This window comes from Tamandua tetradactyla, chromosome 1, assembly GCF_023851605.1.
Source record: "Tamandua tetradactyla isolate mTamTet1 chromosome 1, mTamTet1.pri, whole genome shotgun sequence".
Taxonomy (NCBI): domain Eukaryota; kingdom Metazoa; phylum Chordata; class Mammalia; order Pilosa; family Myrmecophagidae; genus Tamandua; species Tamandua tetradactyla.
The window spans coordinates 125,851,208-125,870,241 of record NC_135327.1 but is presented as its reverse complement, the minus strand read 5'-3'; the positions used below and the strand labels follow the sequence as shown (position 1 = coordinate 125,870,241).

Below are 19,034 nucleotides of genomic sequence, written 5' to 3'. Positions count from 1 at the left end.
GCATAGTACTTTCAAACTGGCACAGCAGTAAAACTAATTTTTTTCCACTGTAGCCTACAGAAATAATTTCCGTTAATTTATAGAAGATAGTGTGTTTCTGCATTCTACTAGTAGTGATGGCACTAACCATCAAATGTCCACACCATGGCACTTTTTTCTTTTATAGCCATGAAGAGGAGAAGGGAACTACTATGAAAATTCATAGTTTGGAAAGTGACACTAAGGTTTCAGAATATTTTATTCAGTGTATTTTTGAGCTAAAGCTCCAATGTGATATTTTGCTTTAAGCTAATGTAAACTCTGTGTTGTTGGGATCACTTACTTCCACTAATTCATTTCATGGACAAAAATTGTAGACAGATAGGCTATAGAATGTGCCCCAAATTTAACAGCAGGGCTGGGATAATAATCTTGGGGTCTGTACTCTTTGTACAGTCCTTCCATTTCTTAATTGAGGCTTGTTCTTAAGAGAGAGCCCCTTTGTTAAGAACAAAACCTGATGGGGGGTTATAGGAAAATTCTTGAGGAAAAAAATAAAGAATAGGGAATTTTTTTTTTACGTGGTTGAGCCTTTTGTTTAGCACATTGCAAGCTAGATGTTTTTATTTTTTCTGAGCGTGGAATGCAGATCGCACTTGAGTGGCTGGATGGGCACCATTTTCCTCCAGATGGTGCTCCTTGTACTGTCAGAGCACCAGAAGTTGTGGTCTAAGCGCAGATTGCCAGCACACCTGGCTACAGTGTTCAGGATTTACTGAATTTGAGCTCAGCAATTATTAGAACTTTTTTTCAGATTCTTTTTTCCTACCTCTTATGAGATGACTTTCTTTACTGAGTCACCATCTTCTCTGCTCTGTAACTTTTGTAATAAGAAGGATACATTGACACTTTGTAGCTTTGAATAAGGTTATCAGAAGTAAGTCTGAAAATGTCAAGGTGTAAGCAAATGAATAGTTTTTTTTGTTTTTTTTTTTAATATGCACAGGCACCGGGAATTGAACCTGGGTCTCCGGCATGGCAGGTGAGAACATTGCCTGCTGAGCCACCATGGCCCACCCTAAAGTTTTTTTTTTTTTTAAGGCAAGAGTTGATGCTAATGTGTGGACCTTTCCAGTGATGTTCCAGAGTCTTGATATAGGACAGGGTCAGAAGAGTAAATCTGTTTTTGTGGGAGTTGAGATGTCTTGTAATTTCATTTGGATAGTGTGTCAGTTTGAAATGGTTGTGTAACCAAGAAAAACCATGTTCTTTCATCACTATTCAATATTATTGGGTGGGATCTTTTTGATTAAGTTGTTTCCATGGAGATGGGACCTATCCTTGTGGGTGGGATGTTGGGTTGGATGGTTTCCGTGGAGATGTGTCTCCACCAATTCAAGGTGGGATTACTTACTGGAAAAAACTTCAGAGTCCACAGAGCCAGAGACCTTTGGAGATGCAGAAAGAAAATGACCCTGGGGAAGCCATTTGAAGAAGGCAGGAGAGAAAGCTAGGAGACTTCCCATGTACCTTCCCAGCTGAGAGAGAAACCCCAAATGTCATCGGCCCATTCTTGAATCAAAGTATTTTTCCCTGGATACCATAATTTGGACATTTTTATAGTCTTTGAACTGTAAACTTGCAATTTTTTTTCTTTTTTTTTATTAATTAAAAAAAGAATTAACAAAACAATTAGAAATCATTCCAATCTACATGTACCATCAGTAATTCTTAATAACATCACATAGTTGCATATTCATCATTTCTTAGTACATTTGCATCGATTTAGAAAAAGAAATAAAAAGACAACAGAATAAGAATTAAAACAATAATAGAAAGAAAAAAAAACAAAAAAAAACAAAAACAAAAAACCTATACCTCACATGCAGCTTCATTCAGTGTTTTAACATAATTGCATTACAATTGGGTAGTATTGTGCTGTCCATTTCTGAGTTTTTATATCCAGTCCCGTTGTACAGTCTGTATCCCTTCATCTCCAATTATCCCTTCTCTTTTTTTTTTTTTTTTAATTAACGGAAAAAAAGAAATTAACCCAACATTTAGAGATCATACCATTCTACATATGCAATCATTAATTCTTAACATCATCACACAGATGCATGATCATCATTTCTTAGTACATTTGCATTGGTTTAGAAGAACTAGCAACATAACCGAAAAAGATATAGAATGTTAATATAGAGAAAAAAATAAAAGTAATAATAGTAAAATCAAAACAAAACAAAACAAAACAAGACAAAAACCTATAGCTCAGATGCAGCTTCATTCAGTGTTTTAACATGATTACTTTACAATTAGGTATTATTGTGCTGTCCATTTTTGAGTTTTTGTATCTAGTCCTGTTGCACAGTCTGTATCCCTTCAGCTTCAATTACCCATTGTCTTACCCTGCTTCTAACTCCTGCTGAACTCTGTTACCAATGACATATTTCAAGTTTATTCTCGAATGTCCGTTCACATCAGTGGGACCATACAGTATTTGTCCTTTAGTTTTTGGCTGGATTCACTCAGCATAATATTCTCTAGGTCCATCCATGTTATTACATGGTTCATAAGTTTATCTTGTCTTAAAGCTGCATAATATTCCATCGTATGTATATACCACAGTTTGTTTAGCCACTCTTCTGTTGATGGAGATTTTGGCTGTTTCCATCTCTTTGCAATTGTAAATAATGCTGCTATAAACATTGGTGTGCAAATGTCCGTTTGTGTCTTTGCCCTTAAGTCCTTTGAGTAGATACCTAGCAATGGTATTGCTGGGTCATATGGCAATTCTATATTCAGCTTTTTGAGGAACCGCCAAACTGCCTTCCACAGTGGTTGCACCCTTTGACATTCCCACCAACAGTGGATAAGTGTGCCTCTTTCTCCGCATCCTCTCCAGCACTTGTCATTTTCTGTTTTGTTGATAATGGCCATTCTGGTGGGTGTGAGATGATATCTCATTGTGGTTTTGATTTGCATTTCTCTAATGGCCAGGGACATTGAGCATCTCTTCATGTGCCTCTTGGCCATCCGTATTTCCTCTTCTGAGAGGTGTCTGTTCAAGTCTTTTTCCCATTTTGTAATTGGGTTGGCTGTCTTTTTGTTGTTGAGATGAACAATCTCTTTATAAATTCTGGATACTAGGCCTTTATCTGATATATCATTTCCAAATATTGTCTCCCATTGTGAAGGCTGTCTTTCTACTTTCTTGATGAAGTTCTTTGATGCACAAAAGTGTTTAATTTTGAGGAGTTCCCATTTATTTATTTCCTTCTTCAGTGCTCTTGCTTTAGGTTTAAGGTCCATAAAACCGCCTCCAGTTGTAAGATCCATAAGATATCTCCCAACATTTTCCTCTAACTGTTTTATGGTCTTAGACCTAATGTTTAGATCTTTGATCCATTTTGAGTTAACTTTTGTATAGGGTGTGAGAGATGGGTCTTCTTTCATTCTTTTGCATATGGATATCCAGTTCTCTAGGCACCATTTATTGAAGAGACTGCTCTGTCCCAGGTGAGTTGGCTTGACTGCCTTATCAAAGATCAAATGTCCATAGATGAGAGGATCTGTATCTGAGCACTCTATTCGATTCCATTGGTTGATATATCTATCTTTATGCCAATACCATGCTGTTTTGACCACTGTGGCTTCATAATATGCCTTAAAGTTAGGCAGCGCGAGACCTCCAGCTTCGTTTTTTTTCCTCAAGATGTTTTTAGCAATTCGGGGCACCCTGCCCTTCCAGATAAATTTGCTTATTGGTTTTTCTATTTCTGAAAAATAAGTTGTTGGGATTTTGATTGTTATTGCACTGAATCTGTAAATCAATTTAGGTAGGATTGACATCTTAACTATATTTAGTCTTCCAATCCATGAACACGGTATGCCCTTCCATCTATTTAGGTCTTCTGTGATTTCTTTTAACAGTTTTTTGTAGTTTTCTTTATATAGGTTTTTTGTCTCTTTAGTTAAGTTTATTCCTAGGTATTTTATTCTTTTAGTTGCAATTGTAAATGGGATTCGTTTCTTGATTTCCCCCTCAGCTTGTTCATTACTAGTGTATAGAAATGCTACAGATTTTTGAATGTTGATCTTGTAACCTGCTACTTTGCTGTACTCATTTATTAGCTCTAGTAGTTTTGTTGTGGATTTTTTCGGGTTTCCGACATATAGTATCATATCGTCTGCAAACAGTGATAGTTTTACTTCTTCCTTTCCAATTTTGATGCCTTGTATTTCTTTTTCTTGTCTAATTGCTCTGGCTAGAACCTCCAACACAATGTTGAATAATAGTGGTGATAGTGGACATCCTTGTCTTGTTCCTGATCTTAGGGGGAAGTTTTCAATTTTTCCCCATTGAGGATGATATTAGCTGTGGGTTTTTCATATATTCCCTCTATCATTTTAAGGAAGTTCCCTTGTATTCCTATCTTTTGAAGTGTTTTCAACAGGAAAGGATGTTGAATCTTGTCGAATGCCTTCTCTGCATCAATTGAGATGATCATGTGATTTTTCTGCTTTGATTTGTTGATATGGTGTATTACATTAATTGATTTTCTTATGTTGAACCAGCCTTGCATACCTGGGATGAATCCTACTTGGTCATGATGTATAATTCTTTTAATGTGCTGTTGGATACGATTTGCTAGAATTTTATTGAGGATTTTTGCATCTGTATTCATTAGAGAGATTGGTCTGTAGTTTTCTTTTTTTGTAATATCTTTGCCTGGTTTTGGTATGAGGGTGATGTTGGCTTCATAGAATGAATTAGGTAGTTTTCCCTCCACTTCGATTTTTTTGAAGAGTTTGAAGAGAATTGGTACTAATTCTTTCTGGAACGTTTGGTAGAATTCACATGTGAAGCCATCTGGTCCTGGACTTTTCTTTTTAGGAAGCTTTTGAATGACTGCTTCGATTTCTTTACTTGTGATTGGTTTGTTGAGGTCATCTATGTCTTCTTGAGTCAAAGTTGGTTGTTCATGTCTTTCCAGGAACCCGTCCATTTCCTCTAAATTGTTGTATTTATTAGCGTAAAGTTGTTCATAGTATCCTGTTATTACCTCCTTTATTTCTGTGAGGTCAGTAGTTATGTCTCCTCTTCCATTTCTGATCTTATTTATTTGCATCCTCTCTCTTCTTCTTTTTGTCAATCTTGATAGGGGCCCATCAATCTTGTTGATTTTTTCATAGAACCAACTTCTGGTCTTATTGATTTTCTCTATTGTTTTCATGTTTTCAATTTCATTTATTTCTGCTCTAATCTTTGTTATTTCTTTCCTTTTGCTTGCTTTGAGATTAGTTTGCTGTTGTTTCTCCAGTTCTTCCAATTGAACAGTTAATTCCTGCATTTTTGCCTTTTCTTCTTTTCTGATATAGGCATTTAGGGCAATAAATTTCCCTCTTAGCACTGCCTTTGCTGCATCCCATAAGTTTTGATATGTTGTGTTTTCATTTTCATTTGACTCGAGGTATTTAGTAATTTCTCTTGCAATTTCTTCTTTGACCCACTCGTTGTTTAAGAGTGTGTTGTTGAGCCTCCAGGTATTTGTGAATTTTCTGGCATTCTGCCTATTATTGATTTCCAACTTCATTCCTTTATGATCCGAGAAAGTGTTGTGTATGATTTCAATCTTTTTGAATTTGTTAAGACTTGCTTTGTGACCCAGCATATGGTCTATCTTTGAGAATGATCCATGGGCACTTGAGAAAAAGGTGTATCCTGCTGTTGTGGGATGTAATGTCCTATAAATGTGTGTTAAGTCTAGCTCATTTATGGTAATATTCAGATTCTCTATTTCTTTATTGATCCTCTGTCTAGATGTTCTGTCCATTGATGAGAGTGGGGAATTGAAGTCTCCAACTATTATGGTATTTGTGTCTATTTCCCTTTTCAGTGTTTGCAGTGTATTCCTCACGTATTTTGGGGCATTCTGGTTCGGTGCATAAATATTTATGATTGTTATGTCTTCTTGTTTAATTGTTCCTTTTATTAGTATATAGTGTCCTTCTTTGTCTCTTTTAACTGTTTTACATTTGAAGTCTAACTTGTTGGATATTAGTATAGCCACTCCTGCTCTTTTCTGGTTGTTATTTGCATGAAATATCTTTTCCCAACCTTTCACTTTCAACCTATGTTTATCTTTGGGTCTAAGATGTGTTTCCTGTAGACAGCATATAGAAGGATCCTGTTTTTTAATCCATTCTGCCAATCTATGTCTTTTGATTGGGGAATTCAGTCCATTAACATTTAGTGTTATTACTGTTTGGATAATATTTTCCTCTGCCATTTTGCCTTTTGTATTATATATATATCATATCTGACTTTCCTTCTTTCTACACTCTTCTCCATACCTCTCTCTTCTGTCTTTTCGGTTCTGACTCTAGTACTCCCTTTAGTATTTCTTGCAGAGCTGGTCTCTTGGTCACAAATTCTCTCAGTGACTTTTTGTCTGAGAATGTTTTAATTTCTCCCTCATTTTTGAAGGATAATTTTGCTGGATATAGGAGTCTTGGTTGGCAGTTTTTCTCTTTTAGTAATTTAAATATATCATCCCACTGTCTTCTAGCCTCCATGGTTTCTGCTGAGAAATCTACACATAGTCTTATTGGGTTTCCCTTGTATGTGATGGATTGTTTTTCTCTTGCTGCTTTCAAGATCCTCTCTTTCTCTTTGACCTCTGACGTTCTAACTAGTAAGTGTCTTGGAGAACGCCTATTTGGATCTAATCTCTTTGGGGTGCGCTACCCTTCTTGGATCTGTAATTTTAGGTCTTTCATAAGAGTTGGGAAATTCAGTGAAAATTTCTTCCATTAGTTTTTCTCCTCCTTTTCCCTTCTCTTCTCCTTCTGGGACACCCACAACACGTATATTTGTGTGGTTCATATTGTCCTTGAGTTCCCTGATACCCTGTTCAAATTTTTCCATTCTTTTCCCTATAGTTTCTGTTTCTTTTTGGAATTCAGATCTTCCATCCTCCAAATCACTAATTCTATCTTCTGTCTCTTTAAATCTATCATTGTAGCTCTCCATTATTTTTTCTATGTTTGCTACTTTATCCTTCACTTCCATAAGTTCTGCGATTTGTTTTTTCAGTTTTTCTATTTCTTCTTTATGTTCAGCCCATATCCTCTTCATGTCCTCCCTCAATTTATCGATTTCATTTTTGAAGAGGTTTTCCATTTCTGTTCGTATATTCAGCATTAGTTGTCTCAGCTCTTGTGTCTCATTTGAGCTATTGGTTTGTTCCTTTGACTGAGCCATATTCTCAATCTTTTGAGCGTGGACAGTTATCTTCTGCTGCTGGCGTCTGGGCATTTATTCAGATTCCTCTTGGTGTTGGACCCAGCAAGGTTGTAATATTTTTCTGTGAAATCTCTGGGTTCTGTTTTTCTTATCCTGCCCAGTAGGTGGCGCTCATGGCACACGTTTGTCTGCGGGTCCCACCAGTAAAAGGTGCTGTGGGACCTTAAACTTTGGAAAACTCTCGCCGTCCTGGGGGTTCGCTAGCCGAAGCGGCTTGAGCCGGCCCGGGGTCCGAACGCAGGGAGGGTTGCTGGTCGCCGCAGCCAGGGAAAGAGCCCGTTCGAATTTCCTAGTTGGCCCTGGGCAGGAAGCGTGGCGGGAGGGCGCCAGCGGCAGCGGCCCGCCCGAGAGAGTGCACGTTCCCCGGGAGTCACGGGTTTGGAAGGGGCCTCCCGCACCCGTCACCGTTCTCCGCGGCCTGGGGGTTTCCGATCCAATTCTCTCAGTTGGTCCTGGGGATGCGCGTGGTGTGGGCGCCAGCCGCCTTGGTTTCAGGGGACCACCTCTCCAATTCTCCCAGCCGGCCCGGGAAGGGGGAAGGGAGTAACTCCGGCCGCTTGCCACCCTGCCCGGTAAGGCCCGCGCGCCTCGGCGATCTCACCCGAGCTGCTTCTCTCAGCCAGCCAGCCGTTCCAGGATGGGGTACGCTGTCTTTTTTATCTCTGTTGTGACTTTGGGCGCTTTCTGTATCGTTTCTACTCCCCTAGTAGGTGTCCTGGAGAAGAAACTAAGATCCGCGCATCTTACTAAGCCGCCATCTTCCAGGAAGTCCCTGTAAACTTGCAATTTAATGCATTTTCTTTTTAAAAGTTGTTACATTTTTGGTATATTGCATTCTGGTGACTTTGAGATAGCAAGTTCATATTGTTAAATTGTGAATACTCTTTGGAGTGGCTCAGTTAGGGAGTAACTGGTGGCAGTGTGGGAGGAAGGTAATGCCCTCCTCACTCCATCAACCTTTGGCACCACCACTGGTCATTTCTTTGGATCTTTCTTCAGGCTCCACAGAATTGCTCTTAACAGGTTTGTCCCTGTTGCAGTTAGAGAACTTACCTAACAAATATGCAGTTCCTTTGGCATGCTTGCTGGATGGTATGTGAAAGCAAAAATTTTAAGTTAGCATGGCATAAGCCCACTAAAATTTGTTGATTAAGACTACGGATGATACAAAAAGACAACTATGTTCAAGCCCAGTGGTGAAGTTCTGCTCCCCTTGTCTTTAGGAGTCAATTGCCAGAGCTTCTGAAATAGAGTAGCTGGCCAGTTACCTTCATGCCCAGTGCAGTTTTTCATGGGGATAAATGAAAGGGGAGGAAAATGCAAATTTTTGGAGCTGTTTGAATCCAGTGGGGAAAGGTGGCTGGAAGGGGTAAAATCTGAATAAGGCTGAAAATTATAGTATGGGAGGATGTCTAGGATGTATGTAATACAGAGGAGTAGGTCAGTGAGCAAACAATTCTAACATGGCAGACATATTGTAGCTTGCCATTGTTTAAACGCTGATTGAGCTTTTTTTTAAAACATTTTTTATTGTTAAATATAATACATATACAAAGAAAGAGCAATGATTTTCAAAGTATGCTTCAACAAGTCGTTACAGAAAGATTAAAGAGTTTATTATGGGTTCCACTATTTCAAATTTTTTCTTCTAGCTGCTCCAAAACACTGGAGGTTAGCAGAAAATTTTTTTTTATTTTTAGTGAAAAATACCATATATACAAAAAAGTAATAAATTTCAAAGCACATCACAACAATTAGTTGTAGAACAGATTTCAGAGTTTGGTATGGGTTACAATTCCACAAATTTTTGGTTTTTACTTCCCACTGGTTAACATTACAACTACAGATAAGCTCTTGCATGAATCTTGTATAAAGAGTTCATAAGTTTAGGGTCTGGGGGAAAACTGCTACTATATGTTATGGGCTATATTTCACAGGGAAACATTAACAGTACTGCAGCAACAGCAGGGGTAAGTCATGGGGGGAGAGACAAGAGTTAAGGGGAGGTTTAGATTTTCTCTTTGCTGAGGGTGTGTTTATTGGTTATCTTTTTCTTGGGAACATTAAAATTTTCTAAAATTGAGAGTATTGATGGATCATTAACTATGGACATTAAACATAATGCCTAATGAGTGGAGGTGGCTGATGGATGCATTGACTGAGAATTAGATTGGTGAACGATGGTGTATACATATGATTGAATATTGTGCTGATTGAAATTGAATAATAAAAAGCAGTGTTTACTTTTTTATTGTGAAAAGTAACATATATACATAAAAGCAATAAATTTCAAGGCATATCACAACAATTATAGAACAGATTTCAGAATTTGATATGGGTTACAGTTCCATAATTTTAGATTTTTCCTTCTGGCTTCTCTAAGACACTGGGGACTAAAAGAAGTACCAGTGTAATGATTGAGTAGTCATACTCATTTGTTAAATCCTGTCATCTCTGTTATAACTCCACCTTCTGCTCTGATCTTTTTCCTGGTCTTTAGGGGTATTTGGGCCATATGTTCATTCTAACTTTTTCATGTTGGAGAGGGCTGTCAATAATATGGGATGGGAGATGAAACTAGTTGATGTCTTTTAGAGATTTCAGGACTTATCTGGCCAAGGAACCCATCTGGAGGTTGTAGGTTTCTGGAAAGTAATCATAGTGAGTGGAACCTTTGTGGAATCTCAGAAAGAGCCCTGAGTGTTCTTTACAGTTGGCAGGAATGGTTTTTGTTGGAGTTTGGCAAACCATGATAATAGCAATGTCTAGCTGAAGCTTGCTTAAGAGTAGCGTCCAGAGTAGCCTCTCGCCTCTGTTTGAACTCTCTCAGCCACTGATACACTTCTTTCCCCACTTTTGGTCAGAAAGGCATTGTGAGTCTCATGGTGCCAGAGCCAGGCTCATCCCTGGGAGTCATATCCCACGTTGGCAGGGAGACTTTCACCCCTGGATGTCATATCCCACGTAGGGGAGAGGGTAATGATCTCACTTTTAGAGTTGGGCTTAGAGAGACAGAGTCCACATCATTACCATGATGATTTTTAGAACATTTGCACCGGTTCCACATCACTCCAGAAAAGAAATAAAAAGAAAAAAGAAAAGTCATATATCTCATACCTCTTACCCCTCCCTGTCAGTGACCACCAGTATTTCAATCTAATTAATTTCTTATCCCTTATCCCCCCCCCTAGTTTTTATTTATTTTTTATCCTTATTTTTTTACTCATCTGTCCATACTCTGGATAAAAAGAGCATCAGACACAAGGTTTTCACAGTCACATGGTTACATTGTAAAAATTATATCATTATACAATCATTTTCAAGAATCAAGACAACTGAACACAGCTCAACAGTTTCAGGTACTTCCCTCCAGCTGCTTACAAGATACCATAAACTAAAATGGCCATCTATATGATGTACAAGAATAAACTCCAGGATAACCTCTTGACTCTTGTTTGAAATCTCTCAGCCACTGAAACTTTATTTTGTCTCATTTCTTTCTTCCCGCTTTTGATCAGGAAGTCTTTCTCAACCCCGTGATGACAGGTCCCAGCTCATCTTAGAGGTTCTGTCCTACACTGCCTGGGAGACTTACATCCCTGAGTAAGGACATCATGTCCTATGTAGGTGGGAGGGATATGAGTTCACCTGCTGAGTTGGCTTAGAGAGAGAGGCCACATCTGAGCACCAAAAGAGGTTCTCTGGGGATGACTCTTGGCATAATTATAAGTAGACTTAGCTTCTCCTTTGCAAATAAAAGTTTCATAGGGGTGAACTCAAGGTCATGGGCTCAGCCTATTGATTTTGTTGTCCCCACTGCTTGTGAGAATATCAGGAATTTTCCAAATGGGGAAGTTGAATATTTCCTCCTTTCTCCCTAGTTCCCCAAGGGGATTTTGCAAATACTTCTTTATTCACTGCCCAAGTTATTCTGGGATATATTGAGGCATCACACTAATGTGTAAAATCAACAAAATCTCATGCCCTATTCAATATTCTATGTACTTATGGTGTTCAATTAAACTGAATATACAAGTTAAATTAGGTAGTGCGCTACCAAAAATATAAATTTTGCACCAAATAAACGTCTCTCCCTTTGGTCTCACACAGAAATTGACATTCTAAAATATGGACATATCATCCTTTACCCTGTATTCTGATCTCCTTAGTCCTATCCAGATCAGCTTCATTCATATTTCTAGTTGAAGTCTGATCATTATTTCAACTTTTTTTTAAAGCATTTTTATTGATAAATCTTCACACACATTCATTCCATACATAACGTGTAATCAGTGGCTCACAGAATCATCATATAGTAGTGTATTCATCGTTGTGATCATTTTTGAGAACATTTGCATCACTCCAGATAAAAAAAGAAAAAGAAAAAAGAAAAAGCTCATATATACCATACCTCTTAACCTTCCCTCTCATTAACCAATAGTATTTATCTACCCAGTTTATTTTACCTTTTGTCTCCCCTATTATTTATTTATTTTTCATTCATAGGTTTTCACTCATCTTTCCATATCCTGGATAAAAGCAGCATCAGACACAAGGTTTTCACAATCACACAGTCATATTATAAATGTTAAATCTTTTATACATTCGTCTTCAAGAATCAAGGTTACTCAATGGCTGAGAGATTCCAGACAGAGTCGAGAGGTTATCCTGGAGGTTATTCTTACGCATTAAGTAGATATCACCTTGTTGTTCAAGATGTAGTGGAGAGGCTGGAGAGAACTGCCTGAAAATGCAGAGCTGTGTCCCAGTAGCCATGTTTATTGATGATGATTGAACAATGATATAGCTTTCACAGTGTGACTCTGTGATTGTGAAAACCTTGTGTCTGATGCTCCTTTTATCTACCTTATCAACAGACGAGTAGAACATATGGAATAAAAATAAATAATAGGGGAACAAATGTTAAAATAAATTTAGTTTGAAATGATAGTGATAATTGAAAGCCAGGGGTAAGGGGTATGGTACGTATAATCTTTTTTTTTTCTGCTATCATGTTATTTCTTTTTCTGTTGTCTTTTTCTTTCTTTTTCTAAATCGATGCAAATGTTCTAAGAAATGATGAATTTGCAACTATGTGATATATTAAGAATTACTGATTATGTATATAGAATGGAATGATATGTTATTTTTGTTTGTGTTGTTAATTTTTTTAAATTAATAAATAAAAATTAAAAAAAAAAAAAGAATCAAGGCTACTGGAACACAGCTCAACAGTTTCAGGTATTTCCCTCCAGCCACTCCAATACACCATAAACTCAAACAGACTACCTATATAATGTGTAAGAATCACCCCCAGGATAACCTCTCAGCTATGTTTGAAATCTCTCAGCCACTCAGATTTATTTGGTCTCATTTCTCTCTTCCCCCTTTTGGTCAAGAAGGTGTTCTCAATCCCTTGATGCTGGGTCCTGGCTCATCCTGGGATTTCTGTCTCACGTTGCCAGGGAGATGTACACCCCTGGGAGTCATGTCCCACATAGGGTGGAGGACAGTGAGTTCACCCGCCAAACTGGCTGAGAGAGAGAGGCCACATCTGAGCAACAAAAGGGGTTCTCTGGGTGTGTCTCTTAGGCCTAATTTTAAGTAGGCTTCAACTCTCCTTTGCAGGAATAAGTTTCATAGGGATGAAACCCCAAGATTGAGGGCTCAGCCTAATGATTTAGTTGTCCCCACTGCTTGCGAGAATTTCAGGAGTCCTGCAAATGGGGAAGTTGAATATTTGCTCCTTTCTCCCCTTTCTTCCAAGGGGACTTTGCAGATACTTCTTTATTCACTGCCCAGATTACTCTGGAACAAACATATTGTGGCATCACACAAACCTATAGAAACCAACAAAACCTTACTCCCTATTCAAGATTCCATATACTTATAGTGTCCAACTAAACTGAATATACAGGTTAAATTTGGAACTGCACTACCCAAAATATAAATTTTGTACCAAATAAACATCTTTCCCTTTGGTCTCACACAGAAATTGAAGTTTTAAAATATGGGTGTATCATCCTTTACCCTGTATTCTTATCTTATCAGATCAGCTTATTCATAGCTCTACTCGAAGTCTCATCATTTTTTCAGCTTTATTTTTGCACTCTTAATTCAATTCCATTGGTCAGTACATCTATCTTCATGCCAGTACATGCTGTTCTGACCACTGTGGCTTTAGAAGCCTCCCACTTTGTTCTTCTTGCTTAAGATATTTTGGCTATTTGAGGTATCTTTCCCTTCCACATGAATTTGGTAACTAGCTTTTACAAGTCTACATGTAGGTTGTTGGGATTTTGACTGGTATTGCTTTGAATCTGTAGATCAATTTGGCTAGAATTGACATCTTAACTACATCCTCCTATCCCTGAGCAGGGAATGTCTTTTCACCTATTTTTATCTTCTTTGATTTATTTTAGCGATATTATGTAGTTTTCTGTGTACAGGTTCTTTATGTCCCTAGTTAAGTTTATTCCTACATACTTAATTCTTTCAGTGGCTATTTTGAATAAAATTTTTCTTAATTGACTCCCAGTTAGGATTGCTTGTGAATGGAAATGTTACTGATTTTTAAAAAATTTTTTGCCTGTTTATTATTTTAAAATTTTTATTAATAAAACTAGTCAACATACAGCATGAATATTCTTAACATATGAACATTCCATATTTTGATGTGCAATCAGTGGCTCACAATATCATCACATAGTTGTATATTCAGCACCATGATCATTTCTCAGAACATTTACATCACTCCAGAAAAAGAAATAAAAAGAAAAAAGAAAAAACTTGTACATATCATTACCCTTACTCCTTCTTCTCATTGACCACTGGTATTTCCTCTATCCAATTTATTTTAACATTTGTTCCCCCTATTATTTATTTATTTTTAATCCATTTTTTTTTTTACTCATATGTCCATGCCGTAGATGAAAGGAGCATCAGAACAAGATTTCACCATCACACAGTCACTTTGCGAAAGCAGTATCGTTGTATAATCATCTTAAACATGGCTACTGGACACAACTCTACAGTTTCAGGCACTTCCCTTTAACCTCTCTAATACACCTTAAACTAAAAAAGGGTTATCTATATAATGTGTAAGAATAACCTCTCTACTCTAATTGAAATCTCATAGCCACTGACACTTTATTTTGTCTCATTTCTCTCTTCCCACTTTCAGTTGAGAAGGTTTTCTCAGTCCTGTGATGCTGAGTCTCAGCTGATTCTAGGATTTCTGTCCCACGTTGCCAGGGATGTTTACACCCCTGGGAGTGATATCCCACGTAAAGTGGGGAGGGCAGTGAGTTTGCTTGCTTTTATTGGCTGAGAGAAAGCCACATCTGAGCCACAAAAGAGGTTCTCTGGGGGTGACTCTTAGGCCTAATTTTAAGTAGGCTTTGCCTTTTGTGGGGATAAGTTTTGTATGAACAAACTCCAAGATTGAGGGTTCGGCCTGTTGATTTTGTTGTTCTCACTGCTTGCAAGAGAATATCAAGCCTTCTTCAAATGGAGAAGTTGAATTTTCCCTTTTTCTCACCATTTCCCCAAGGGGACTATTCTAGTTTGCTAGTTGCTGGAATGCAGCATACCAGAAATGGAAAGGCTTTTATAAAGGGGAATTTAAGAAGTTGCTAGTTTATGGTTCTAAGGCCAACAAAATGTCCCAATTAAAACAAGTCTATAGAAATGTCTAATCTAAGGCATCCAGGGAAAAACGCCTTGACTTAAGAAGGCTGATGAAGCTCAGGTTTCTCTCTTGGCTGGATGAGCACATGGCAAACATGGTGTCATCTGCTGGCTTTCTCTCCAACTCCCTGGGAGGCATTTTCCTTCTTCATCTCCAAAAGTCACTGGCTGGTGAACTCTCTGCTTCATGGTGCTGCAGAATTCTCTGCTCTCTATGAATCTCCAAATCTCCTAAATGTTTCTTCTTTTATAGGATTCCAATGAACTAATCAAGACCCACCTGAATGGTAAAATGTCTCCACCTAATCCAGCTTAACAACAACTCTTGATTGAGTCGCATCTCCACGGAGATGATCTAACTACAGATTCAAACATCAGTACTGAATAGGGATTAGAAGAAATGGCTGTTTTTATAAAATGGAATTAGAATTAAAACATGGCTTTTCTAGGGGTATATACGTCCTTTCAAACCAGCACAGGGACGTTGCAAATACTTTTTTATTCATTGTTCAAATCACTCTGGGATAATAAGTTCTTCTGCCCTCTAGTTGGCTTTTTCTTTCTTCTGCCTCTTCAAATCTGCTGTTGCATGTCTCTAGTATATTTTTGATTTGATATACAGCATCTTTAATTTCTGTTATATCTGGTATTTTTCTGTTCATTTTTTCAAATTCTTCTTTGTTCTTTTCTAATGTCTTCTTGATCTCCTTTATGTCATTAGCCAACCCACTGAATTTATTTAGTAGAGTTGTCTGAATATCTTTGATTAGTTGTTCCAAAATTTGTGTCTCTTCCAGGTTTTAATTTGGTCATTAGGCTGGGCTGTATCTGTCTGCATCTTCATATGCATCATGATTTTCTGTTGCCTTTGAAGCATGGAATTATCTTGATAGGGTTACTTTGAAATTTGATTTCTTACAGTAGGCTAAAGTTTTATATTTGTATGATGGGTGTTGGGCTGGACACAGCAGCATGGTGGTGGGCTGTGGCACATTGCTAGGTGTGGGGTGGGGGTACTATGCTGGTGCCCCGGAGTGTGGGTTGCAGGATGCGAGGTTTTGGAGGGCTGTCGGGGTAGGGTGCAGCTTGGGTAGCTGTTGGAGTACAGGGGCAGGGTGTGGCTTGGGGGACACAGAGGTAGGACCCAGCGGTAGATAAATTGGGGGTGTTGTACAGGTGTGGGGCAGGGTGTGGGTATGCAAGTGGAGCACAGGGGTCATGGGTATTGGGGTACAGAGGTCAGGGCACAGGGGTGCTGGGGTGCAGGGGGCTAGGATTCTGGGGTGGGGTGCATGGGGTGCGGGAGTGTGGGGCACTGGGTGCCGGTGAGTGCTTGCAATGGGGGTGCCTGTGGTTAGACGGATGCAAGTGTGAATGGGGGCAAGGTGCAGGTTTGTGGGTCGGGGGAGGGAGGGATGTGGGTGGGGAGTGTGGGTCACATGTGTGTGGGTCTTGGGGGTTCTGGTGGAACCTGGTGCAGGTGCTGGGGGGCCAGGGCATGGATGTGCAGTCGAGTGCCTACAGGGGTAGGTGGGGAGAGAATATGTACATGCATGTGTGTGTGGATGGGTGGGGCTGGGGTGGGGGTGAACACATGTGCAGGCCTGGAGGGTAGGGTGAGGATGCCCATGACTTGTGGGGTGCAGGATGGGGACACTTTGGACGCTGAGGGCTGGGGCTTTGGTGCATGGCGCACCAGGTTGGAGTGGTTTGCTGGGTGGGCAGGGGCATGTCTCTGGTGCATGAAGTGCCGAGTGGGGGTGATCACAGGGGTGGGACGGTGTGCATGGTTGTGGTGCATTCAAGGAACATGGCTTGGCTTACTTCCTAGTCCCCGCCTCCCTGTCTGTGCACTCCTGCGGGCTCTGGATCTCTGTTTGGAAAGGGTGTGTTAGGCTGTTTGCACTAGCTGGATGGTCTCTGGTTCTCCGCATCTCAGTTCCTCGGCTTTACAACCATTGTCTCCCTGTGTGGCGTAGGAGACCCTCCCAGGCCACTTACACCCTGGAATCACTCTCCCGGTTGTTTTCCCGTCCCTTCTCTAGCTGTTCCTTGGAGCAGGACTGAACTCAGTCTATCCTATTCCACCATCTTCCCTGGTGTTTGACAGTGTGTTTGCTTTTTCTTTTTTGTTTTTGGCAAGGGCAGTCTCCAGAAATCAAACCTGGGTCTCCAGCTGAGCAGGTGAGAATTTTTGCCACTGAGCCACTGTTACACCACCCAAAGGAATATTTTCATTTTTAGGTGCATGGTCTGGGAATTGAGCATTGGTCTCCTGCATGGAAGGTAAGCATTCTACCGCTGAACCACCTGTGCACCCTGTGTTTCTTTTAAGAGTAGATTAGAAGTATTAGAAGACTAGGTCAGTGCAATGGTGACTTAGTGGCAGAATTCTTGGCATGCCATGCCAGAGACCTGGGTTTGATTCCTGGAACCTGCCCAGGCAAATAATAATAATAATAATAATAATAATAATAATAATAATAATAATAAGTATTAGAAGACTTATTTAAGTTCAGGTTATGAAGCTGGTATTTTCAGCTGGTTTCATTTTAGGAATTATTAAATTTATTTCCCCCCCTCCCCGTACACATCACTGTCTAAGACAGTGGCTCCCTCATCGTCAGTTTACTAAGCCTTTGGGATAGGACCTTCTCTCAGTGGACACAGAGGGGCTCCATGGAGTGATTTTCCAGGGGCAGGGAAGAGTGATTAGTGGGGGACACTCACATGTGAATATTCTTCAGCGGGTTAGGTGCCATTGTAGAGGTGATAAAGGCTGGGGAACAAAGAGGGAGTGAGGCATCATCCAAAGGGGTCAGGGAAGACTTCATACACTTCACAGGCCACTTTCAAATTGAATTTTTAGAAATGAAGTGGAACTGGAATTTTTTTCCACATTTTGATCACTGATTTTTTTTTATTACTTCCCACCATTAAGGGAGATGATATCACACATAGCCATGGTGAGCCCAGCACCATTCACAAAACAAGCAATGTTCCCATCCAGTCCAATATATTTTAGATCATATCTGGCAGCTTCATTTTCAATGGGCTCATTCTCTCATTTGTTGTCCATGGCAAATACGTCCCTTTGTCAGAATTCTGTATTATCATCAAAGTTTATCTTGGCATTAAAACAGGCAACTTGTCCTTCTGGAGTTTCCCTAAAGGGATTCACTTCCACCTGGGTAGCATCAGTTTTCAGAAAGAGATTATACAGCTTCTTAATTTGATCTGTAGCCTGATTTTTTAAATGCCAAAGGAAGCCTCGATTTTCTGCCATCTACTGAGCTTGGCTATCCTTTACTTCATCAAAAATGTCAATTTTCTCCTTAAAAATGAGTTCTTTGGAAGAAACTGCCACTTCTTCGATATCAACGCCTCCCTCTCTCCTCGGGAGAGCTGCCCACTAGCTCAGGGCAATTGTAGGCATGGTCCAATGTAGGTTTCTCTGGAAATATCCAGGGCTTCAGCAACCGTCGCCTTGTTAACTCTCACACCTTCTTTGGGAGTTTGATTATAGCCAATCATCTGTTTAGCCAGCTGTCCCACGACTTAACGGTCTTTTGTTAAATGAACACCTCCTTTCAACCCACTATGGAAGATACCTTTTCTTCTCCCTCCAACCAAGATCTGGGCTTTTAAAAAATTTCTTTTGCATCTGGGACCTAGTCTCCAGGAGGGGGTCAGGAACACCAGGTCTCACAGAAGTTTCCATGACTGCACTGCCATGGGAGATGCCATCTGAAACCACATCCTGTCCTTTAATTAGGGAAACAAAATAAGGCAAATCATATTCAACATAAAAAACTGCCAAGCCCTGACAGTTGCACAGATTTTTTTTTTTATTTCCTTGAACTTCTATTATTGCTACCTTCTGAGATCTTTTATATTTGGACTAACACCTTCATCTTCTTATTTAACTAATGAACAGAAACCCTGGATGTTAATGAAGTGGAATAGGTAAAGTTTCACGTAGAAAGATGAAGTTTTTAGTGTTGTGACCATATATTTTACTAGAGTTTAAAATGTTAGCTATGATCTTGCAATTAAT

At 39.4% G+C, this 19,034-nt stretch overlaps 1 protein-coding gene and 1 pseudogene across 3 annotated transcripts in view; one reads left to right on the top strand and one right to left on the bottom strand.

The window, feature by feature from the left end:
• The window catches only part of CDK14 (cyclin dependent kinase 14), a 653,719-nt gene that overhangs the window by 100,553 nt on the left and 534,132 nt on the right, over nucleotides 1–19,034 (top strand). The window lies entirely within an intron of this gene.
• On the bottom strand, nucleotides 17,901–18,724 carry LOC143679129 (succinate--CoA ligase [GDP-forming] subunit beta, mitochondrial pseudogene; annotated as a pseudogene).